At 43.7% G+C, this 26,601-nt stretch overlaps 1 long non-coding RNA gene across 1 annotated transcript in view; it reads right to left on the reverse strand.

Annotated features, from left to right (window-relative positions):
- Positions 1-215: 215 nt before the first annotated feature.
- LOC148145065 (uncharacterized) overlaps positions 216-26,601 on the reverse strand; it is a 72,509-nt gene continuing 46,123 nt past the window's right edge. The window contains exons 2-3 of the long non-coding RNA XR_015750875.1: positions 3,267-3,387; positions 216-315 (exon numbers count right to left, since the gene is read on the reverse strand). This is a non-coding gene — a long non-coding RNA (uncharacterized LOC148145065). The remainder of the gene's footprint in view (positions 316-3,266; positions 3,388-26,601) is intronic.

A 26,601-nucleotide genomic window follows, 5' to 3' on the forward strand; every position in this document is an offset into this window, starting at 1 on the left:
AATTTATACAAATTTATAAATAATTTCTAATACTTCTCCATGGTCTTACTCAACTAACCAACTAACAGTAAACTTTTAATTAATCACACGATATACAAGAAATATTAATTGAAACGCCTTACCTTAGCAACACACGAGTCCTTTTTATTTGGTTAGAGGAGGAGGGTGGGTTGGGATTTAGCCGCTGCCCAAATATATACCCAGCAGCCTCTGCTTCTCTCTGTGGCCTCTGCCTCTGCTGCTGCTTTAAAGACAGTTCTCGCGCTGTCCCTTCCCGGCAGCCCTCGGTTCTCTCCGCCCTCTCTCCTCGCTGCTCTGTAAACATGTTCAAGCACAGGACCCTAGTATTGGATTTTATATTCACATTCTCCATCTATATTCTAAATTCAACCATACTGTGATCATTCCTTCCAAAAGGATCTCTAACTATGCAGTTGTTAATTATTCTTGTCTCATTACACAGGACGAGATCTAGGATAGCTTGCTCCCTTGTCAGTTCCATTTCATACTGTTCAAAAAAACTATCACGAAGACACTCAATGAACTCCTCCTCAAGGCTACCCTGACTGAGCTGGTTCGACCAATCTACATGTCGATTAAAATCCCCCATGATAATTGCCATACCGTTTTTACAGGCATTAGTTATTTCTTCGTTTCTTGCCTGCCCCAATGTGATGTTATTATTTGGTGGCCTATAGACAATATCTATTAGTGACTTTTTCCTTTAGAATTTCTAATTTCCACCCAAATGGATTGAACCTCATTTTCCATAGAACCTATATGATCTCTCAGCACTGCTGTGATGTCGGTCCTTGAATATCAGAGCTACACCACCTCCCTTACCTTCCTGTCTGGTCCTTCTGAATAGTCTGGTACCCCTTATCAAATGCCTTACTGAAATGCATACACACCACATCAACCGCTTTACCCTTATCTACCTGCTTGGTCACCATCTCAAAGAACTCAATAAGGTTTGCGAGGCATGACCTACCCTTCACAAATCAGTGTTGATTATCCCTAATCAACTTATTCCTCTCTAGATGATTATAAATCCTATCTCTTATAACCTTTTCCAATGCTTTACCCCACAACTGAAGTGAGTCTAGCAGGTCTATAATTACCCAGGGTTGTCTCTACTCCCCTTCTTGAACAAGGGAACAACATTTGCTATCCTCCAGTCTTCTGGCACTATTCCTGTAGACAATGCGACATAAAGATCAAAGCCAAAGACTCGGCAATCTCCTCCCTGGCTTCCCAGAGAATCCTAAAATAAATCCTATCCAGCCCAGCGGACTTGTCTATTTTCACATTTTCCGAAATTGCTAACACCTCCTCATTGTGAACCTCAATCCTGTCTAGTCTAGTAGCCTCTATCTCAGTATTCTCCTTGACCACATTGTCTTTTTCCAGTGTGAATACTGACGAAAAGTATTCATTTAGCGCTTCCCCTATCTCCTGTGACTCCATGCACAACTCCCCACTACTATGCTTGATTGATCCTAATCTTACTCTAGTAATTCTTTTATTCTTGATATACTTGTAACTCTCAAACGCCTTGAGTCATTATATCTTATCTTAACATAAGCCTTCTTCTTCCTCTTGACAAGAGATTTAACTTCCTTAGTAACCCACAGCTCCCGCGTTCAACAACTTCCTCCATGCCTGACCAGTACAAACCTATCAAGGCCACATAGTAGCTGGTCCTTGAATAAGCTCCACATTTCAATTGTGCCCATCCCCTGCAGTTTCCTTTCCCATCCTATGCATCCTAAATCTTGCCTAATCGAATGGTAATTGCCCCTCCCCCAGCTATATCTCTTGCTAGATGTGTTTGGTCAGACATGGTTAAAAATCTTACTGGGGCGTGTGTTAAGAATCATTCCAAAAAATTCAATACAACTTGCACTTAGTGAAAAACCTGTAAGATTTAGCACAATATTTTGTTCTGTTATGAGGAAACCAAGGGCAATTAGGAGCAATGAGCTTCCTGAGAACCGATTACAGTGACATTGAAATAGCAATAGGAAGAAAGCAAATGGGGAGTGATTCCTCTGCACCAGGATTTACTGTACACAAAGAGATCAACACTTTGGACATCATGAAAAAATACTAACATCAAAGAAAGATGGGCTGATCAAAATTAAGGTGAATGGTAATGGAGAAAGTCATGGTAACTCCACAGGACCAGCTGATTTCTACCTAAGAATTTTAAAAGACGCAGACAAGGTTATTACAGCTGCCCACACTATAATCCTCTGAAGTTCACTTGATTATGGGACCCTTCTTTTAGTTTGGGAAATTACCCATGGCATTCTGTTATTTAAAAATCATGGAAAAGGGAAACTCGTGAACTCCAGGTGGTCTAGCCTAAAACCAGTTATTAGGAAATTACTAGATACTCCCATAATTAAAGAAACAATGACTGGGCTCAATTTATCCCTGAAAATGTTCAGCTCAGTCAAGGGATTTGCATGGATTTGTAACTAGGAGGCTATGGCTGAAAATGTGTTGCTGGAAAAGCGCAGCAGGTCAGGCAGCATCCAGGGAACAGGAGAATCGATGTTTCGGGCATAAGCCCTTCTTCAGGAACTAGGAGGCTATGCCTAATGATCTTGTTTGAAACTTTTAAAGCTGTATCTAAAGTGTTGAACAGAGGAAGGTCTATAGATGTTAGTTATATGGACTTCCAAAATGTATTGATAAAATTCTTAATGAGAACTGCTAGCTAAAGTCAAATGCTAAGAAATTAAAGGCCTTTTATTGACGTTATTAGGAAACTGGCTGGAAGACACAGCAAGGAGCTACTCAGATGATCGAACGAGAGATAAAACTCAAAACTTATTCAGGGTGCTTTTTAAAAATTGTTACTTTCTTACAGGATGTGAGAATTGTTGGCTGAGCCCAGCATTTATTGCCTGCCCCTAGTTGCCCTTGAGAAGGTGATGGTGAGCTGCCTTCTTGAACCGTGGCAGTCTGTGTGCTATAGATTGACACACAATGCCCTTAGGGAGGGAATTCCAGAATTTTGACCCAGAGACAGTGAAGGAACGGCAATATATTTCCAAGTCAGGATGGTGAATGGCCTGGAGGGGAACTTGCAGGTGGTGGTGTTCCCATGTATCTGCTGCCTTATCCCTCTGGATGGTAACGGTCATGGATTTGGAAGGTACTGTCTGAGGATCGTTGGTGAATTTCTGCTGTGTGTCTTGCAGATGGCAGATTGGTGGTGGAGGGAATGGATGTTTGTGGATGTGGTGTCAACTAACCGGGTGGCTTTGTCTTGGATGGCGTTGAGCTTCTTGAGTGTTGTTGGAGCTGCACCCATCCAGGTCAAGTGGGGAGTATTCCATCACAGTCCTGGCTTGTGCCTTGTGGATGGTGAACAGGCTTTGGAGAGTTAGAAGGTAAGTTATTTGCCACATATTCCACATTCATTGTATTTAACTTCAGTCAGTACACTGAATTTGTGCTGTTGAGTTAGGAGACATACATTTGTAATGTGTTCCTATGAACAAATGAGTAGGAAAGTGTGGAGAGATTTCTTCCAATTCTATCCTCCACCATGTAATTTTCAACAGCAGATCAGATAGTATAGATGGGAGTATCTGATTGCAAAGATAGGTTAAATATACAGACAAAACTGGCAAATGGCACGTGCAGGAAAATGTGAAGTCAACCAAAGTTTGATTGATCTTGGAACATTCTGCATGGTGTAAAGATGGAACTACAAGAGGTCCAAAAGGTTTCAGGGTTTGGGCAAGAAGATGATCAAAATGTCATGGACAGTTGCAGACACTAATCAAAAAGGTGACTGGAAGGTGGAGCATCTTAATGAGAAGATTTGTGTATAACTGGATAGCTGTCACTCTCTGAGGAAACAAAGCCTTGATTAGATCACAGTTACAGTATATTGAGCAGCTCTAAGAAGCATACATTCGAACTTTGACCTTGGATAGAAGGAATCATAAGTTTATCAGAATGATAACATCTTAACATGACAAGATATAGGAGCAGAATTAAGTCTGCTCCACAATTCAATCATGGTCTTCCTGCTGTAACCCTTGATCCCCTTACCAAACACAAGCCAACCTATCTCTGTATTGAATCCACTCAATGACTTGGCCTCCACAGCCCTCTGTGGCAGTGAGTTCCACAGATTCCCCACCCTCTGACTGAAGAAATCCCTCCTCATCTCTGTTCTAAAGGGTTGCCCCTTCACTCTAAGACTGTGCCCTCTGGTCCTAGTCTCTGCTACAAGTGGAAATATGTTCTCCATGTTCACTCCATCCAGACCATTCAGTATTCTGTAAGTTCCAATTAGATACCCCCTCATCCTTCTAAACTCCATCGAGTACAGACCCAGAATCCTCAAAAGCTCCTCATCTGACAAGCCTTCATCCCCAGGATCATTCTTGTGAACCTCCTCTGGACTCCTCCAATAGTATTACACCCTTCCTCAGATATGGAGCTCACAATATTCCAAATGCAGTCTGACCAGAGCCTTATATAGCCTCAGTAGCACGTTTTCTGCTCTTGTATTCTAGCCCACTTAAAATGAATGTTAACATTGAATATGCCTTCCTAACTGCCAACTGAGCCAGTATGTTTTTTTCCTTCATGGAGTGAGGGCATCACCAGCTAGGTCAATATTTATTGCCCATCCCTAATTGCCCAGAGGGCAGTTCCGAGTCAATCACATTGCTGTGTGTCTGGAGTCACGTGTAAGCCAGACACGTGATGGCAGTTTCCTTCTGTAAAGGATATTAATGAACCAAATTAAAAATCACACAACACCAGGGGAGAGTCCAACAGATTTATTTGGAAGTTCTAGCATTTGGAGCACTGCTCCTTCATCAGGTAGCTGTGGAACAAGATCATAGGACACAGAATTTATAGTGAAAGATCAAAGTGTTATGCACCTGATGTGATGTATTGAACAAACCTAGATTGCTGTTAAATCTTTAATCACTGAGAATGGGAGTTCAGGTTTCGACTGATTAATATGTAAATCCCAGAACTTCTTTCAAATCACAGTCCAGAGACAACTTAAGGTTTTATCAGTATGAAAAAAAGGTAACTTAACAACAATCTAGGTATGTTCAGTACATTGCGTCAGTTGTATGACACTATGATCTTCTGCTGTAAATTCAGTGGTCTACGATTCTGCCCCACTAGCTACCTGATGAAGGAGCAGTGCTCCGAAAGACAGCGCTTCCAAATAAACCTGTTGGGCTATAAACTGGTGTAGTGTGATTTTTAATGTTGTCCACCCCAGTCCAACACCAGCACATCATTAATGAACAGATGGGCTTTTCTGTCAATTGACAATGGATTTCTGGTCATGACAATTGACAATGGACTCCTAATTCCAGATTTTTATTGAATACAAACACCACCAACTGCCAAAGCGGCCTTTGAACCCCAGTCCCAGAACACAACTTGGGTCTCAAGTAACAGTCTAGTGATAATACAACTAGGCCATTGCCTCCCTTAAAGCCAGCCTGAAGAGAATCCTGAGCTAGAACTCCTAAGATCGTTTGTGCTTCAGATTTCATAAGCCCTTCCCCACTTAGAAAATAGTTTACACCTCTATTCTTCCTCACAAAATACATACCCTCACACTTTCCCACATTGTATTCCGTCTGCCATTTCTTTGCCCACTCTCCTAGCTTGTCCAAGTCCTTCTGCAACCTCCCCACTTCCTCAATATTCATCCCCACTTCCTGTGCATCCACCTACCTCTGTGTTATCTGCAAGCTTAGCAACAATGCCCGCAGTTCCTTCATCCAGATCATTACTGCATAACATGGATAGTTGTGGTCCCAACACTGACCCCTGTGGAACTCCACTAGTCACTGGTTGCCATCCTGAAAAAGACCCCTTTATCCCCACTCTCTGCCTTCTGAAAGTCAGCCAATCCTCTATCCATGCCAGTACCTTGCCCCTAACAACATGGGTTCTTATCTTATTTAGCAGCCCCCTGTGTGGCACTATGTCAAAGGCCTATTGGAAATCTAAATAGATCACATCCTCTGCCTCTCCCTTGTCTAACCTGCTTGTTACATCCTCAAAGCATTCAAACAGATTTGTCTGGCATGACCTCTCACAGACGAAGCCGTGCTGACTCAGCCTTATTTTACCATGCACTTCCAACTACTCTGCAATCTCATCTTTAATAATGGACTGGAAAATCCTACCAACGACCGAGGTCAGGCTAACCAGCTGGAAAGATGGATACAGAACTGGTCATAGGAGACAGAGGGTAGTGGTGGAAGGATGTTTTTCAGAATGGAGGGCTGTGACTAGTGATGTTCTACAGGGATCAGTGCTGGGACCTCTGCTGTTCATGCTCTACATAAATGATTTGGAGGAAAATGTAGCTGGTCTAATTAGTAAGTCTGAGGATGATATAAAGATTAGTAGAGTTGCAGATAGTGAGGATGATTGTCAGAGGATACAGTAGGATGTAGATCAGTTGGAGGCATGGGCAGAAAAATGGCAGATGGAGGTTAATCCGGACAAATGTGAGGTGATGCAATTTGGAAGGTCAAGTACAGGTTGAAATTATACAGTGAATGGCAGAACCCTTCAGAGTATTGATATGCAGAGGGATCTGGGCGTGCAGGTTCACAGATCAGTGAAGGTGGCAGCACAGGTAGTTAAGGTAGTAAACAAGGTCTATAGCATGTTTGTCTTCATTGGAAGGAGCATTGAGTGTAAGGATAAACAAGTTATGCTGCAGCTTTATCGAACTTTAGTGAGGCCACACTTGTGTACAGTTCTGGTCACCACACTACCAGAAGGATGTGGACACTTTGGACGAGGTACAGAAAAGGTTTATCAGGGTATTGCCTGATATGGAAGATTTTAGCTGTGAAGAAAGGTTGGATAGACTGGGTTTGTTTTCACCAGAACGCAGCAGGTTGAAGTTTATAAGATTGTGAATAACATGGATAGAGTGGGAAGTATGAGGCTTTTTCCCAGGGTGGAGGGGTCAGTTACTGGGGGACACAGGTTCAAGGTGGGAGGGGGAAAATTTAAAAGAGATGTGAGAATCAAGTTGTTCACACAAAGGGTGGTAAGTGCCTGGAACGTGCTGCCAGAGGAGAGGGTGGATGCAGACACAATCGCAGCATTCAAGTAGTACCTGGATGAGTACAGGAATAGGAAAGGGAATAGAGGGATACGGATCCTGTAAATGAAGACCGTTTTAGTATGGATAGGCAAAATGTGGCTGCACAGGTTTGGAGGGCTGAAGGGCCTGTTCCTGTGCTGTAATGTTCTTTATTCTATAGTTTCTTGACTTCTGCCTCCTTCCCTTCTTAAACAGGGCTGTTACATTAGCCATTTTCCAGGCTTCTGTGACCCTCTCTGACTCCAGTTACTCCTGAAAGATCACCGCCAATGCCTTTAAACATTCCTCGGCTATCTCGTTCAGAATTCTGGGGTGTATTCCATTTGGTCCAGGTGATTTATCCACCTTCAGACTTTTTAGCTCCCCTAGCATCTTCCCCTTAATGATGCTCTCCTTCCTATCAGAAAGATGTTGTGAAACTTGAAAGGGTTCAGAAAGATTTACGAGGATGCTGCCAGGGTTGGAGGATTTGAGCTTTAGGGAGAGGCTGAATAGGCTGGGGCTGTTTTCCCTGGAGCGTCGGAGGCTGACCTTATAGAGGTTTACAAAATCATGAGGGGCATTGACAGGATAAATAGACAAAGTCTTTTCCCTTGGGTGGGAGAGTCCAGAACTAGAGGGCATAGGTTTAGGGCGAGAGGAAAGATATAAACGAGACCAAAGGGGCAAATTTTTTCACGCAGAGGGTGGTACACGTATGGAATGAGCTGCCAGAGGAATTGGTGGAGGCTGATACAATTGCAACATTTAAAAGACATCTGGATGTGTATATGAATAGGAAGTGTTTAGAGGGATATGGGCCAGGTGGGACTAGATTGGGTTGGGATATTTGGTCAGCATGGACGAGTGGACTGAAGGTCTGTTTCTGTGCTGTACACCTCTATGACTCTATGACCACTAGAGTCACCTCTGGCCCCTGACTCTCTTGAAGTTCTAGTATGCTGCTGGTGTCTTCCATTGTGAAAACTGAGGTAAAGCACCTTTTCAGTTGCTCTGCCATTTCTTTGTTCCCTATTACTACTTCTCTAGACTCATTATCCAGTGGCCCAGTGTCTACTCTTGCCTCTCTCTTATCTTTTATATGTCCCAAAATACTCTTGCAATCTTCTTTTATATTACTAACTAACTTACTCTCATGTTTCATTTTCTCCCCCCTCATTAGTTATCCCCTGCTGATTTTTAAAGCTTCCCAATCCTCTGGCGTTCCACTAGTCTTCACCCCATTGTGTGCCTTTACTTTTGCTTTTATGCCATCCTTGACTTTCCTTGTCAGGCACATTGTCCTGTCCTCCCCTTCCTTGGGATGAATTTCTGCTGAAACTCATGAATTACCCCCAAAAACTCCTGCCATTGCTGCTCCACCATCTTTCCTGCTAGGCTTCTCTTCTAATCAACTCTGGCCAGCTCCTCCTCCCTCATGCCTTTGTAGTTACCTTTACTCAATTGTAATAACGTTACATCTGATTCCTTCTTCTCCATCTCAAACTGCAGGATGAATTCTATTATGGTCACTGCCCCAATGGGTTCCTTCACCTTAAGCTCCCTAATCAAGTCTGCCTCATTACACATCACCAAATCCAGACCTGCCTGTTCCCTCGTGGGGTCTACCACAAGCTGCTCCAAAGGTCTTCTTGCAGACATTCCACAAAGTCCTCTGCTTGAGATTAGCTCCCAACCCAGTCCACCTGCACACTGAAGCCCCCCTGATTACTGTGACAGTGCCTTTCTTACACACCTTTTTTAATCTGCTGATATATTTTCTTCTTACGTCCTGACTACTGTTTGAAGGTATGTACAGAACTCCCATCAGGGTCTTTTTTCCTTTGCAGTTCTTCAATTCTATCCACATACAATCTACATTTTTCAACACTTGTTGCTATCGATTTAATTTCATTTCTGACTGAACCTGAGGGGCACCAGTATCCTTGGGGGGAGGTTTGCTAGTGCTCTTGGGGGGGTTTAAACTAACTCTGCAGGGGCATGGGAACCCAGATTGTAGCTTCAGGGTGCAGGGCCTGGAGTGTAGGGAGGTTAGGAACATGGCATCAATTTCCAAGGAGGGTGTCTGTAAACAGGAAAGTGGCTTGAAGTGTGTATACTTCAATGCAAGAAGTATACGAAATAAGGTAGGTGAACTTGCAGCGTGGGTTGGTACCTGGGACTTCGATGTTGTGGCTATTACGGAGACATGGCTAGAACAGGGACAGGATTGGCTGTTGCAGGTTCCAGGATTTAAATGTTTTAGTAGGATCAGAGGTGGGGGTAAAAGAGGGGGAGGTGTGGCATTGCTTGTCAAAGATAGTATTACAGTGGTGGAAAGGACGATGGATGAGGACTTGCCATCTGAGGTAGTTTGGGCTGAGGTTAGGAATAGGAAAGGTGAGGTCACCCTGTTAGGAGTCTTTTACAGGCCTCCTAATAGTCCTAGAATCATTGAAGAAAGGATAGGGAAGGTGATTCAAGAGATGAGTGACAGTAATAGGGTGGTTGTTATGGGGGACTTTAACTTTCCTGATATTGATTGGGAAAGCTATAGCTCAAGTTCGTTAGATGGGTCAGTGTTTGTTCAATGTGTGCAGGAGAGTTTCCTGACACAATATGTAGACAGGCCAACAAGAGGTGAGGCCATACTGGATTTGGTTCTGGGTAACGAACCAGGCCAGGTGTTAGAATTAGAGGTAGGTGAGCACTTTGGGGATAGTGACCATAATTCGGTGATTTTTACTCTCGTGATGGAGAGGGATAAGTGTGTACTACAGGGCAAGAGTTATAGCTGGGGTCAGGGAAATTATGATGCGGTGAGGCATGACTTAGGATGTGTGGCTTGGAAAAGTAGACTCCAAGGAAAGAGTGTAAATGATATGTGGAGCTTGTTCAAGGAGCAACTATTGAGTGTCCTTGATAATTATGTACCTGTCAGGTAGGGAGGAAAGGGTCGTGCGAGGGAGCCGTGGTTTAATAAGGAATTGGAATCCCTTGTTAAATGGAAGAGGGCGGCCTATCTCAAGATGAGACGTGAAGGTTCAATTGGGGCGATTGAGAGTTATAGGGTAGCCAGGAAGGACCTGAAGAGAGAGCTAAGAGCAGCAAGGAGGGGACATGAAAGGTCCTTAGTCGGTAGGATTAGGGAAAACCCTAAGGCTTTCTATAGGTATGTTAGGAATAAAAGAATGACTAGGGTAGGAATAGGTCCAGTCAAGGATAGTAGTGGGAAGTTGCGTGTGGAGGCGGAAGAGATTGGGGAGACACTGAATGAATACTTTTCTTCAGTATTTACTCAGGAACAGGGCATTGTCGTCGATGTGAATACTGAGTCACAAATAAGTAGAATGGATGGCTTTGGGGTATGTAGAGAAGAGGTGTTGGAAATCCTGGAAAAGGTGAAAATAGATAAGTCCCCTGGGCCTGATGGCATTTATCCTAGGATTCTCTGGGAAGCAAGGGAGGAGATTGCAGAGCCATTGGCCTTGATTTTTTTGTCCTCTTTGTCTACAGGAGTAGTGCCAGAAGACTGGAGGATAGCAAATGTGGTTCCTTTGTTCAAAAAGGGGAGTAGGGATAACCCTAGTAACTATAGGCCGGTGAGTCTCACTTCTGTTGTGGGCAAAGTCTTAGAGAGAATTGTAAGGGATAGGATTTATGCACATCTGGATAGGAATAATGTGATCAAGGATAGTCAGCATGGTTTTGTGAAGGGCAGGTCGTGCCTCACAAACCTTATTGAATTCTTTGAAAAGGTGACGAAGGAGGTTGATGAGGGGAAAGCGGTAGATGTGGTATATATGGATTTTAGTAAGGCGTTTGATAAGGTTCCCCATGGTAGGCTACTGCAGAAAATACGGAGATATGGCATTGAGGGTGAGTTGGAGGTTTGGATTAGGAATTGGCTGGATGGAAGAAGACAGAGGGTAGTAGTTGATGGCAAAGTTTCTTCATGGAGTGCCGTCACTAGCGGTGTTCCGCAAGGATCTGTTTTGGGACCATTGCTGTTTGTCATTTTTATAAATGAACTGGAAGAGGGGTTAGAAGGTTGGGTGAGCAAGTTTGCGGATGATACGAAAGTCGGAGGAGTTGTTGACAGTGAGGAAGGATGTGGCAGGTTACAGCAGGATATAGAGAAGCTGCAGAGCTGGGCAGAAAGGTGGCAAATGGAATTCAATGTAGCTAAGTGTGAGGTGATTCACTTTGGGAAGAATAACAAAAAGATGGGGTACTGGGCTAACGGTCGGATACTTGGTAGTGTGGATGAGCAGAGGGATCTTGGTGTCCATGTACACAGATCTCTGAAAGTTGCCACCCAGGTAAATAGTGCGGTGAGGAAGGCATACAGCGTACTCGCTTTTATTGGTAGAGGAATTGAGTTCCGGAGTCCTGAGGTCATGATGCAGTTGTATAAGACTCTGGTGCGGCCGCATCTGGAATATTGTGTGCAGTTTTGGTCGCCATACTATAGGAAGGATGTGGAGGCACTGGAACGGGTGCAGAGGAGGTTTACCAGGATGTTGCCTGGTATGGAAGGAAGATCGTATGAGGAAAGACTGAGACACTTGGGGCTGTTTTCATTAGAGAAAAGAAGGTTTAGGGGTGACTTGATTGAGGTGTACAAGATGATTAGGGGGTTAGATAGGGTTGACAGTGTGAACCTTTTCCCGCGTATGGAGTCGGGTATTACAAGGGGGCATAGCTTTAAATTAAGGGGGGGTAGATATAGGACTGAAGTTAGGGGTAGGTTCTTCACTCAGCGAGTCGTAAGTTCATGGAATGCCCTGCCAGTAGCAGTGGTGGACTCTCCCTCTTTATGGGCATTTAAGCAGGCATTGGATAGGTATATGGAGGATAGTGGGTTAGTATAGGTTAGGTGGGCTTGGATCGGCGCAACATCGAGGGCCAAAGGGCCTGTACTGCGCTGTATTCTTCTATGTTCTATGTTCTATGTTCTATGTTCTATGTTCTATGTTCTATGACAATGCCCACCCAACTGCCTGTCCTTTCAGTACGATGTGTAACCTTGGATATTTAATTCCCAGCCCTGATCCCTTTGCAGCCACAGGTCTGTGATACATGGAATGCAAAGGTTAAATTATAATAAGAGATTACACATGCTGCAGTTGTCACTCCCTAGAATTTAGATAGTTAAAGGGTGACTTAATCAAAGTTTTCAAGTTATAAAGCGATATGGAGTAGTGTGAGAGAAATTATTTCCAATGGTTGGAGAATTTAGACTGGATGCCTGTTTAGAAATGTCGAGTCAGATGTTTCAAAAATAAGATATGGAAAAATGTCTAAACACAAAGTCGGGGCAGGGTAGAATGGACTGTCCTACCTCCATGGGGATTTTACTGGGATCCCACTATGTTCTAGCATCCATCCCGATCTGGTCTGTGTCTTACATTGACACTTGGTAAAGAGAAAGCAGAGGGCAGCTAACCTCAGTGGACAGTTATCTAGGCTGTGTCATACATTTAAGATACAGCAAGCAATAGTATCTTATATTTATATAGCTGTTTCATGTAAGACAATATTTCAAGGAGCAGCATAAAACAAATCGTGACACTGAGCCACAAAACATTCCTCATTCCTGATGAAGGGCTTTTGCCTGAAACATCGATTTTCCTGCTCCTCAGACCCTGCCTGACCCATTGTGCTTCTCCAGCACCATTCTAATCTTGGCTCAGAGATAAAGGATTATAAGGTCATGGAAGGATTTGAAAACAAGGGATGAGAGTTTTCACATAAAGATATTATTTGAGCAGGAGCCGGTGAGCATTGCGGGTAATAGGGGACAGGATTTGCTGTAAGTTAAGACCCAGTAGAGGCACAGTTTTGGGGAAGTGGAATATGGTTGACCAGCTGACAGTGTGATGGAATAGTTAAGCATAGGTATAATGATGCTCTGAATAAACCAGCAGCAGGTGGGTTGAGACAGGGAGATTTAATTGTGTTGCCATTCATTATTATTCATTTTACTTGGACCTCAAATTTCATCCTATATCCACTGAAAATAAACAGAGAAAATAATAGATGTTTTTGACTTTCACATTTCTCTGTACAGTAGTTGAACCACGAAACACGTTTGGGATGTTTTCAGGTCAAATTTCCAGCTTTTCTGGTTCGACGGTGTGAACTGTGTGACTAACATTAACAAGTAGGTGTTCAGATTAACTGCAAGGTCTGATGAAGGTGTTAATTTTTTGCAGAGACTCTAATATACACTGAGAGGCCAATGGTACCATAATACTCCCTTCCAACTCCAAACCAATCCCTCTGTATGTAACAGGCCGTAAATTTCTCTCTAAATCTGCTGTCACCCTGTAGCCTGGCTACATGTCATTAATAACAGTAACATATGGTGCTGTACAGTACATCAGGAGCGTAATGCTCCATAATACACAGAGTGTTATTATATAAGGGAGAACATTAGGAGTAGGAACAAGAATAGGTCATTTGGCCCCGCGAGTCCATTTCGTCATTCAGAGAGATCATGACTGATCTTCAACTTCGTCTCCACCTTCCTGTGTTATATCCCTGAATTCCCTCAGGAACAAACACCTGGAAACTCAACTCCATGGTGTCCTCAATAGCTGAATATCTAGAACCTCCTGGGGGCAGAGAGTTCCAAACATTCGCAACCCACTGAGTGAAAACAAATCTTTTTGTTTCAGTTCTAAGAAGCTGGCCCTTATTCATAAAATCTCTAGACTGTGGAAGCAGACCATTCAGCCTATGAAAACCACACCTACCCTCTGAAGAGCATCCATCTCAGACCGACCCCATTGCCCTATCCCGGTAACCCTGCATTTCCCATGAATAACCCACCTAGCCTTCACATCTCTGGACACAAGGGGCAATTTAGCATGGTCAATCCAAGTAACCTGCACACCTTTGGACTGTGAGAGGAGATCTACGCAGACACAGGGAGAATGTGCAAACTCCACACAGACAGTCAATGAGTGTGGGATCAAACCCGTATCCCTGATGCTGAGAGGCAGCAGTGCTAACCACTGAGCCACCATGCTACTGCAAAACTGTGATCATGTGCTCCAGAATCCCTTTTCAGGGGAAAACAATTTTCATATTTACTCTGTCAAGCCACATAAGAATTTTATTACATTTCCCTCTATCCCCAACAATGTTTTAAACTCCAGAGGACATACACATAATTTTTATCTAAAAATCCCCAAAGGACTGTCCCTTCATGCCTGGAACTGGATTCCTGAATCTTTGTTCTACTTTCTCTGGGAGAAGAATATCCTTCCTGGGGCAAAGAAAATAAACAAAGAGAACAAAGGCAAGTCTATGGAGTTCAGCCACAGGTCCGACTTAACCTCTTTGAATGGTAGGACAGATTGAGAGGCTGAATGGCCTATTCCTGTAACTATGTTCCTATGTTCCAGCCAGCACCAACACTCTTGCTATGAACATGTCACAGTTCTGTATATGCCTCAATCGCTTTGTGATAAATATCCCAGTTGTCTTTCCAATCATTTCAATGTTAATTTCCAAATGTTCATGTATAAGACGCCCAGGACAGCTGAGTGCAAACATTCCTCAGTCTCAGAAATATATTCTGCACTTTTTATTTTTGCCTCCAAAGTAAATAAATTCTCTCACTTCACCAAATTATATTCCATCTGCCATGTTCCTGCTCAATCATCCAACCTGTTTCTATCCGCATCCACCACACTGTTACTCCTCACAGCTTACTTTTCCACCCAACTCTTGGATATATATTGCTCAATGCCTTTGTCCTTTTTTTGTTTAGCCTGTGCACAGATGTTATTACACAATTCTGAAGTAGGTGGAACTTGAACCCAGGCCTCCACAGCTTAGACTCAAAGAGTGTGGTGCTGGAAAAAAGCACAGCCAGTCATAGAGATATAGAGATGTACAGCACAGAAAGAGACCCTTTGGTCCAACCCGTCCATGCCGATCAGATATTCCAACCCAATCTAGTCCCACCTGCCAGCACCCGGCCCATATCCCTCCAAACCCTTCCTATTCATATACCCATCCAAATGCCTCTTAAATGTTGCAATTCTACCAGCCTCCACCACATCCTCTGGCAGCTCATTCCATACACGTACCACCCTCTGCGTGAAAAAGTTGCCCCTGAGGTCTCTTTTATATCTTTACCCTCTCACCCTAAACCTAGGCCCTCTAGTTCTGGACTCCCCCACCCCAGGGAAAAGACTTTGCCTATTTATCCTATCCATTCCCCTCATAATTTTGTAAACCGTTATAAGGTCACCCCTCAGCCTCCGACACTCCAGGGAAAACAGCCCCAGTCTGTTCAGCCTCTCCCTATAGCTCAGATCCTCCAACCCTGGCAACATCCTTGTAAATCTTTTCTGAACCCTTTCAAGTTTCACAACATTTTTCCGATAGGAAGGAGACCAGAATTGCGGGCAATATTCCAACAATGGCCTAACCAATGTCCTGTGCAGCCGCAACATGACCTCCCAACTCCTGTACTCAATACTCTGACAAATAAAGGAAAGTATACCAAACGCCCTCTTCACTATCCTATCTACCTGTGACTCTACTTTCAAGGAGCTATGAACCTGCACTCCAAGGTCTCTTTGTTCAGCAACACTCCCTAGGACCTTAAGTGTATAAGTCCTGCTAAGATTTGCTTTCCCAAAATGCAGCATCTCGCATTTATCTGAATTAAACTCCATCTGCCACTTCTCAGCCCATTGGCCCATCAGTCCAGATCTTGTCGTAATCTGAGGTAATCCTCTTCGCTGTCCATTACATCTCCAGTTTTGGTGTCATCTGCAAACTTACTAACTGTACCCCTTATGCTCGCATCCAAATCATTTGTGTAAATGACAAAAAGTAGAGGGCCCAGTACCAATCCTTGTGGCACTCCACTGGTCACAGCCCTCCAGTCTGAAAAACAACCCTCCAACACCACCCTCTGTCTTCTACCTTTGAGCCAGTTCTGTATCCAATTGGCTAGTTCTCCCTGCATTCCATGAGATCTAACCTTGCTAATCAGTCTCCCATGGGGAACCTTGTCGAACGCCTTACTGAAGTCCATATAGATCACATCTACTGCTCTGTCCTCAGCAATCTTCTTTGTTACTTCTTCTAAAAACTCAATCAAGTTTCTGAGACATGATTTCCCATGCATAAAGCCATGTTGACTATCTCGAATCAGTCCTTGCCTTTCCAAATACATGTACATCCTGTCCCTCAGGATTCCCTCCAACAACTTGCCCATCACTGAGGTCAGGCTCACCAGTCTATAGTTCCCTGGCTTGTTTTTACCGCCCTTCTTAAACAGTGTCACCACGTTTGCCAACCTCCAGTCTTCCGGCACCTCACCTGTGACTATCGATTATACAAATATCTCAGCAAAAGGCCCAGCAATCACTTCTCTAGCTTCCCACAGAGTTCTCAGGTACATCTGATCAGGTCCTGGGGATTTATCCACTTTTAATCGTTTCAAGACATCCAGCACTTCCTCCTCTGTAATCTGGACATTTTGCAAGATGTCACCATCTATTTCCCTACAGTCTATATCTTCCATATCCTTTTGCACAGTAAATACTGATGCAAAATATTCATTTAGTATCTCCCTCATTTTCTGTGGCTCCACACAAATGCAGCCTTGCTGATCTTTGAGGGGCCCTATTCTCTCCCCAGTTATCCTTTTGTCCTTAATATATTTGTAAAAATCCTTTGGATTCTCCTTAATTCTATTTGCCAAAGCTATCTTATGTCCCCGTTTTGCCCTCCTGATTTCCCTCTTAAGTATATTCTTACTTCCTTTATACTCTTCTAAGAATTCACTCGATCTATCCGGTCTCTACCTGACATATGCTTCCTTCTTCTTCTTAACCAAACCCTCAATTTCTTTAGTCATCCAGCATTCCCTATATCTACCAGCCTTCCCTTTCACCCTGACAGGAATATACTTTCTCTGGATTCTTGTTATCTCATTTCTGAAGGCTTCCCATTTTCCAGCCGTCCCTTTACCTGCAAACATCTGCCTCCAATCAGCTTTCGAAAGTTCTTGCCTAATACCGTCAAAATTGGCCTTTCTCCAATTTAGAACTTCAACTTTTAGATCTGGTCTATCCTTTTCCAACACGATTTTAAAACGAATAGAATTATGGTCCCTGCCCCCAAAGTGCTCCCCCAGTGACACCTCAGTCACCTGCCCTGCTTTATTTCCCAAGAGTAGGTCAAGTTTTGCACCTTCTCTAGTAGGTACATCCACATACTGAATCAGAAAATTGTCTTGTACACACTAAAGAAATTCCTCTCCATCTAAACCTTTAACACTATGGCAGTCCCAGTCGATGTTTGGAAAGTTAAAATCCCTGACCATAACCACTCTATTATTCTTACAGCTAGCTGAGATCTCCTTACAAGTTTGTTTATCAATTTCCCTCTGACTGTTGGGGGGTCTATAATGCAATCCCAATAAGGTGATCATCCCTTTCTTATTTCTCAGTTCCACCCAAATAACTTCCCTGGATGTATTTCTGGGAATATCCTCCCTCAGCACAGCTGTAATGCTATCCCTTATCAAAAATGCCACTCCCCCTCCTCTCTTGCCTCCCTTTCTATCCTTCCTGTAGCATTTGTATCCTGGAACATTAAGCTGCCAGTCCTGCCCATCCCTGAGCCATGTTTCTGTGATTGCTATGATATCCCAGTCCCATGTTCCTAAACATGCCCTGAGTTCATCTGCCTTCCCTGTTCGGCCCCTTGCATTGAAATAAATGCAGTTTAATTTATTAGTCCTACCTTGTCCATGCCTGCCCTGACTGTTTGACTCACTTCTGTTCTCAGCTGTACCCGTCTCAGATCGATCTCTTTCCTCACTATCTCGCTGGGTCCCACCCCCCCACCCAAACCTTACAAGTTTAAATCCTCCCAAGCAGTTCTAGCAAATTTCCCTGCCAGTATATTAGTCCCCTTCCAATTTAGGTGCAATCTGTCCTTCTTGTACAGGCCACTTCTACCCCAAAAGAGATTCCAATGATCCAAAAATGTGAATCCTTCTCCCATACACCAGCTCCTTAGCCATGCATTCATCTGCTCTATCCTCCTATTCCTGCCCTCACTAGCTCGTAGCATTTGGAGTAATCCAGATATTACTACCTTTGAGGACCTCCTTTTTAAATTCCTGCCTAACTCTCTGTAATCTCCCTTCAGAATCTCAACCTTTTCCCTTCCAATGTCGTTGGTTCCAATGTGGACAATGGCCTCCTGCTGGCCGCTCTTCCCCCTTAGAACATTCTGCACCCTCTCTGAGACATCCTTGATCCTGGCACCAGGGAAACAACACACCATTCTGCTTTTTCTCTGCTGGCCACAGAAACGTCTGTCTGTACCTCTGACTACAGAATCCCCTAACGCAATTGATCTCTTGGAAGCCAACGTACCCCTCGTTGCATTAGAGCCAGTCTCAATACCAGAAACTTGGCTGTACATGCTATATTCCCCTGAGAATCCATCACCCCCTATATTTACCAAAACAGCATAACTGCTTCAAATGGGTATATCCACAAAAGACTCCTGCACCAGCTGCCTACCTCCCTTACCCTTCCTGGAGTTAACCCATCTATGTGACTGTATCTGAGACTTTCCCCCTTTCCTATAACTGCCATCCATCACATACTGTTGCTGTTGCAAATTCCTCATCGCTTCTATCTGTCTCTCCAACCGATCCACTCGATCTGATAAGATTTGCATCCAACAGCATTTATGGCAGATATAATCCCCAGTAACTCTTAAATTCTCTTTAAACTCCCACGTCTGACAAGAAGTACATATCACTGCAAAGGCCATTTTTGCTCCTTCACAATCTACAGACCCAGAAAATAACACCATCTTATTCCTCTACAAACACTGCCCCAGGTTAAATTAATAGTTATGGTTTATATTTTAAGTTGAATCAAGTGACTTATCTCCAAAGACATATATTCAAGAAAGAATCCATTATACTCACTACTGCAGCCTTTCTCTTGGACAGACTTAAAACAACAATTAACTTATCTGATTCTGTGCTGTGAACTTTGCCCAACAGTTCCTCCAAGATTAGTTGTGAATTTCACTGTTTGTTAATTTTCCCAGATGCACTCCGATGTCCAGCGATACACGAATTCAAACAGCAAAGGCGGTAACTGTGCAGGTTCTCTCTCTCTCTCTCCTCCAGGCAGCATTTCAGGAGCAGGAGAATCAAAGTTTCTCGGGGGGGTGGGGCTGGGGGCAAGGTAGCTGACAGTGCGATAGGTAGATGGAGGCGATAGGTCAGAGAGGAGGGTGGAGTGGATAGATGGGAAGGAAGATGGACAGGTAGGACAGTACAAGAGGGCAGTGCTAAGTTGGAGGGTTTGATCTGGGATAAGGTGGGAGGAGGGAGATCAGGAAACTGGTAAAATCAATATTGATTCTGTGTGGCTGGAGGGTCCCAAGGCGGAAGACAAGACATTTTTCCTCCACACAGCGAGTGGCTAGAATTTGGTAATGGAGAAGGCCGAGGACTTGCATGTCCTTGATGGAGTGGGAGGGGGAGTTGAAGGGTTCAGCCACGGGATGGTGGGGCAGATAGGTGTGAGTCCTGGAGATGTTCTCTGAAATGTTCCACAAATTGGCAGCCTGTCTCTTCACTGTACCTCATGTTCCACCTTGGGATCCTCCAAGACAAGGGATCAATGTCGGTTTCATCAGTTTCCTCATCTCCCCTTCCCCACCTTATCCTAACTCATAAACAATATGTTATTGATAGAGATTTCAACAGATAAGGCCCAACAGGAATGCAGCGTACTGGGCTAATGGTAAGATTCTTGGTAGTGTGGATCTCAGTGTCCAGGTACATAGATCTCTGATAGTTGCCACCGAAGTTGATAGAGCTGTTAAGAAGGCATACGGTGTGTTAGCTTTTATTGATAGAGGGATTGAGTTTTGGAGCCATGAGGTCATGCTGCAGCTGTACAAAACTCTGGTGTGGCTGCACTTAGAATATTGCATGCAGTTCTGGTCACCACGTTATAGGAAGGATGTGGAAGCTTTGGAAAGAGTTCAGAGGAGATTTACTAGGATGTTGCCTGCTATGGAGGGAAGGTTTTATGAGGAAAGGCTAAGGGACTTGAGGCTGTTTTCATTAGAGAGAAGAAGATTGAGAGGTGACTTGATTGAGATATATAAGATAAACAGAGAGTTAGATAGGTTGGACAGTGAGAGCCTTTTTCCTCAGAAAATGATGGTTAGCGCAAGGGGATATAACTTTAAACTGAGGGGTGATAGATATGGGATAGATGCCATAAGTAGTTTCTTTACTCATAGAATAGTAGGAGCATGGAATGCCCTGCCTGCAACAGTATAGACTTGCTAGCGTTAAGGGCATTTAATTGATCATTGGGTAAACATATGGATGAAAATGGAATAGTGTTGGATAGATGGGCTTCAGATTGGTTCCACAGGTCAACGCAACATCGAGGGCCGAAGGGCCTGTACTGCGCTGTAATGTTCTATGTTTTCAGTATTGATTCTTGCAGCATCCCACTAATTATGCCTGCCAACTTGAAAATGCTCCATTTATTTCAACTCCACACTTTCTGTCCATTAACAAACCTCCGTTTAAATGAATACGTTACACACGATCTGGAGGTAGAGGTATAAACTGCTCCCTGTGGTGTTGGCATTGCCTCCAGCAGAGTGTTTATGCCTGATGTACCAACACTTCTCCTGACTCTCATAAGAACTAGACTGGGCAATGTGGTATTGAAAGATTCAACAGACTTTTAGATTTAGATTTAATTGTCACATGTACTTGAGTACAAGAATACAGGAGTACAGTTAAAAGTGTACAAGTTGATATTCACCAGTGCCATCTTAGAATACAAAAGACAGCATTAAAAACAGAAAAAGAAATAGAAGAAACAGCCATAAAGAAAGGAAACATCCAGATTGCTCCCCCTGCCTCTGCCATAAGGCCTCACCACCAGAAAAACAAAGCCATAGGGTCCGCCACTCAGTCTGCAAACACTCAGGTGCCCGGGGTCCTCGCACACCACTGGAACACCACCACCTCCGCCATTGGGTACCAAGGCTCAGCCACATCCTGGGCCACACTGTTGCTGCAAGTTTGGCACCATCTTGCCTCCACCAACTTTGTCGGTGCCATGAGTCCACGCTGGGTCAATCTCAGCAATGCTGGCACTGCTGAAGCTGCAGGGTCCCAAGCTGGGCTCAAACCCGACGCTGGGCCTACCACGCCAAAGCAGCCAGTGCCTCATTCTGGCTTATGTTGCTACAGCTGCCACCTCCTTGGACTGTCATTTCAGCAAAGGAACTCAATGCATTAACTGTTAAACTCACAAGAACTTCAGTGTCTCAGCTACTATTAAGCTACTCAATTACAGAAAGAGGCAGTTCTTGAGGCTAAAGGCATCAGAGGGTATGGGAGAGAAAGTGGGAACAGGGGACTGAGTTGGATGATCATATTGAATGGTGCAACAGACTCAAGGGGCTGAATGGCCTCCTCCTGCTCCTCTTTTCTATGTTTCTATATATTCACCAACATGTCATGATTCAAGTGGTCCCAGTTAAGGTGGAGACTGACACCTGTAAACGTTCAGGTCACATGGTGTCATACAATGACGTTGTCATGAGCATGTCTCTGAAAGGTACACAACATAATGAGATACCACACAACAAAGGGAACAGAATGAATTTAATCCTTCTCTCTCTGTGATAGAGATGCTTTTAATTTACTTTCTTGTTCCTTGAAACATTAGTGCGTTTCTCCAAAGTCTATGAGCGAAGTCCAATTCTTAAAAATTACCCACAGCAAATTCTTTCAGGTTAAAATAAAGTGGGGCTTATTACAGCTTTTTAAAAAATGCAGAAAGATGTTTGCAATGCATTCACACATGCTTCCAAACAACAAAAGAGAACGGAGGGAAGTTATAAATTGCTTCTAATCAAAGTTTTCAGAATTAGTCATTGAATCAGATGGGCCAATGGATTGAAAAGTGGCAGATAGAGTTTAATTTAGATAAATGTGAGGTGCCGCATTTTGGGAAAGCAAATTTTAGCAGTACTTATATACGTAATGGTAAGGTCCTCGGGAGTGTTGCTGAACAAAGAGACCTTAGACTGCAAGTTCCTAGCTCCTTGAAAGTGGAGTTGCAGGTAGATAAGATAGCGAAGAAGGCGTTTGGTATGCTTTCCTTTATTGGTCAGAGTACTGAGTACAGGAGTTGGGAGGTCATGTTGCGGCTGTACAGGACATTTGTTAGGCCACTGTTGGAAAATTGCCTGCAATTCTGGTCTCCTTCCTAGTGGAAAGATGTTATGAAACTTGAAAGGGCTCAGAAAAGATTTACAAGGATGTTGCTAGGGTTGGAGGATTTGAGCTATAGGGAGAGGCTGAACAGGCTGGGGCTGTTTTCCCTGGAGCGTCGGAGGCTGAGGGGTGACCTTATAAAATCAGAGGGTTAGATAGGGTGGACAGGGAGAGCCTTTTTCCAAGTATGGGGACGGCAAACACGAGGGGACACAACTTTAAAGTGAGGGGAGATAGGTGTAAGATAGATGTCAGAGGTAGTTTCTTTACTCAGAGTAGTAAGGGTATGGAATGCTTTGCCTGCAACGGTAGTAGATTCGCCAAGTTTAAGTACATTTAAGTCGTCATTGGACAGGCATATGGACGTACATGGAATAGCATAGGTGGGATGGGCTTCAGATTAGTATGACAGGGTGGCGCAACATTGAGGGCCGAAGGGCCTGTACTGCACTGTAATATTCTATGTTCTATGCTCTATGTTTTATGAGGGTCATGGATAGGATAAATAGACAAAGTCTTTTCCCTGGTGTGAGGGAGTCTAGAACTAGAGGGCATAGTTTTAGGGTGAGAGGGGAAAGATCTAAAAGAGACCTAAGGGGCAACTTTTTCACACAGAGGGTGGTATGTGTATGGAAAGAGCTGCCAGAGGAAGTGGTGGAGGCTGGTAGAATTTCACCATATAAAAGGCATCTGGATGGGTATATGAATAGGAAGGGTTTGGAGGGATATGGGCCAAGGACTGGCAGGTGGGACTAGATTGGGATACCTGGTCAGCATGGATGAGTTGGACTGAAGGGTCTGTTTCTGTGCTGTACATCTCTGTTACTCTATGACTCTAATTAGAGAGGTCAATAAGTCAATGCAATGGAGGGTTGTGCACTTTCACAGGAAACCAATGGAATTGCATTACTGGGGAAGGTTATTTATTGTAAACTGGGTTCACTTTGGAGAGGAAATATAGGTCTCTACGTAGAAATCAGGCTTTCAAGAAATATTGAGATCAAAGGTATGTGATAACTCTTTGTGCTCTTTTGGCATCATGGTGGCTCAGTGGTTAGCGCTGCTGCCTCACAGCACCAGGGACCTGGGTTCAATTCCAGCCTCGGGCAACAGTCTGTGCGGAGTTTGCACATTCTCCCCATGTCTGGATAAAATTTGATTTTGATATCTCATCAACAGAAGCCATTGTGCTTGATAGCAGATAATTGCACTGTCATTAGCACATTCAATAATGAGTTTCAATGGTCTCCTTTGTTCAGACATTGCAGAGGTAGATGTTTCATCTACCCTTTCTCTGGTTGTCTTGACTGAAATGCTTGTACAATGCAATGAGAGTGGGACCACAGGAGGTGTCCTGGTAATTTCAGGATTTTCTGGAAGCAGTCAACTTCCTTATTTTGTGTTCGATAGCAACAATTTTAAAATCCAGTAAGAATCTATTTTAAGAACATTTAAGTGAGAAGTCATGGTTTAAAAAAAAATAAGGAATTCTCTCTTTTCTGGTTCCTCTTAACCATTAGAGAGAGTAAAAACATCTACTTCATTTTTTTAAAACATGTTCATGAAGAAGAGGAAATATAAAGATTCTCCATCGTTCCCATAGACAGCAGGGGAGATGTCTATGCCTGCTGTACTCTGGGGCTTGTACATGGCACAGGACATTGGAGAACGAAGGGTTTTTTTAGGCTAAAAGCTTGCAAGATACAGCTGAGCGTATTCACTCAGCCTTGGCCCCCCTGCATCACTTTGTTAGAAATTATAAAAACAAAAAGGGTTGTGCTGTTGTGAAATCCAAAGTATATGACAGGGTCATGAGGGCAGTACCTTTGGAAACATGATCAGTCTTTGCTGGGAAAGACTGTGTGGTCCACTTCAGTTCAGTGGCTGTCCAGTCCTCAATGTATAATCTGTCCTGGGCACAGCCTTTATTGCCCAGGAAGGAAAGCAGAGTCATGCTGCATTGCTCTGGGGCTAATGTTCTGGGGGAGCTCAGCGAGATCATCCTCCAGCATGTGCTGGATTTCCTGCTGGACCACTGCTAGCATATTGGACCTTGGTTTTATCTCACATCTCACCAGGGACTAACAGTGGAGTCCACCCCAAATAGGTTTCAGAAAGCTGGGGGATGCAGCTTCTCCACCAGCCCTAGAGGTATTTGGGAACTGCTTCGGTTTTCCTTCAAATTCAGAAAAGTAGTTTCAGCAGCAAGACCTCCAGCTCATTCAGGAGGAGCATAGGCAGCATTCCTTTAAATCTGGACATTGTTGTTTCCTCATCTGCTGCGGCAATATTTGAAAACTGGCACAGACTCGATGGGTGGAAGGGTCTTTTTATTGTGCTGTAGATTTCTATGACTCTATGCAACCCCTTGGTCTCTGATTAAATGTGAAATTTCAGTTCAGCGGACTGCCTGCTCATCCAGTACAGATTCTCTTCCTTTCAAATTTGCTAGCCATGTCTGGGTGCGTTCTGTGCTTCGGTTATAGACCTACAGCATGCAAACTGACCCTTCGATCCAACCAGTCCATGCCAAACATATTCCAAACTAAAGTAGTCCCACTTGTCTGCTCCATATCCCTCCAAACCTTTCCTCTTCATGTACTTATCCAAGTGTCTTTTAAACGTTGTTAAAAATCACACTACACCAGGTTACAGTCCAACAGGTTTATTTGGAAGCACTAGCTTTCGGAGCACTGCTCCTTCATCAGGTGATTGTGAAGCAGAATCATAAGACACAGAATTTATAGCAGAAGATCTCAGTGTCATGCAATTCGAACAATATATTGAACAAACCGAGATTGCTGCTAAGTCTTTCCTCTTTCAGGATGGGTTCCAGATTTCAGCTCATTAATATGTAAAATCCTAGAACTTCCTTTAAGTCTCACTCTTGAGATAACTTAAGATTTTATAAAAATGGTGACATCTCAGCTCAGAAGGGAGAAAATGAGGACTACAGATGCTGGTGATCAGAGTGGAAGAGTGCGGTGCTGAAAAAACACAACCGGTCAGGCAGCATCCAAGAAGCAGGAGAGTCGGGAGAATCGTCGATTCATCGATTCTCCTGCTCTTTGGATGTTGCCTGACCGGCTGTGGTTTCCCAGCACCACACTCTTCAATCTCAACTCAGCAACCCATTCAAAAAGATGAAATACCTAGCAGCAATCCAGGTGTGTTCAATATATCATTTCAGTTGCATGGCACTGTAATCTTTTGCTATAAATTCTGTGTCCTATGATCCTACTCCACAGCTACCTGATGAAGGAGCAACACTCCGAAAGCTAGTACTTCCAAGTAAACCTGTTGGACTATAACCTGGTGTTGTGTAATTTTTAACTTTGTCTACCCCCCCATCCAACACTGGCCTCTCTACATCATGACTTTTCAATGCTGTAACTGTACCCACTCCCACCACTTGCTCAGGAAGTTCATTCCACACACGAACCACCCTCTGTGTAATAAATTCACCCCTCATGTCTGCTTTAAATTTCTGTCCCCTCACCTTAAAAATATGCTCCCACTTGATGCAATCCCCCATCATAGGGAAAAGACAGATATCATTAACTCTATCTGTACCTCTCATTATTTTATAAACCCCACTTCTCAACATCCTCCATTCCAGTGTAAACGTCCCAGCCTATCCAGCCTGTCTTTATAACTCAAACCTTCCCTACCTGGCAACATCCTAGTAAATGTCTTCTGAACCCACTTTAGCTTAATAATATCCTTCCTATAATTGGGCAGCCAGAACTGGACACAATACCCTAGACGTTACCCTAAATGATGCTGCCAGCCACACATTGGTTACACCTCCACAGTCCTTAGCTGTTTCCATCCCAGCTGCATTGCTCCTTGATTGTTTTTCTAACTCCTAGGCAAAACAAAAAGAGTCTCAATCTCTATCTCTCATTAGAGCAAGAGAAAGACAACTTCTGGTGGTTTAACTTGACGGTCACCACATTGTAGGCCGGGGGGAGCTTGAGAAGAAGAGTCCTTCACGGTAACCTCAGCTGGTGCAGGAACTGAACCCACGCTATTGCCATCACTGAAAAGCACATGCTTTCTCGACTAACAGCTGACCTCACTCAAAACTCCTCTGTCTTTTTCCATAACTTCTATCGCTCTCTCCCTCTCTCTTTGCTGAAATTCTGTTTCTCAT

Source organism: Chiloscyllium plagiosum, unplaced genomic scaffold, assembly GCF_037043375.1.
Source record: "Chiloscyllium plagiosum isolate Xiang-an unplaced genomic scaffold, Cpla_swu_hap1 HiC_scaffold_26, whole genome shotgun sequence".
NCBI lineage: Eukaryota > Metazoa > Chordata > Chondrichthyes > Orectolobiformes > Hemiscylliidae > Chiloscyllium > Chiloscyllium plagiosum.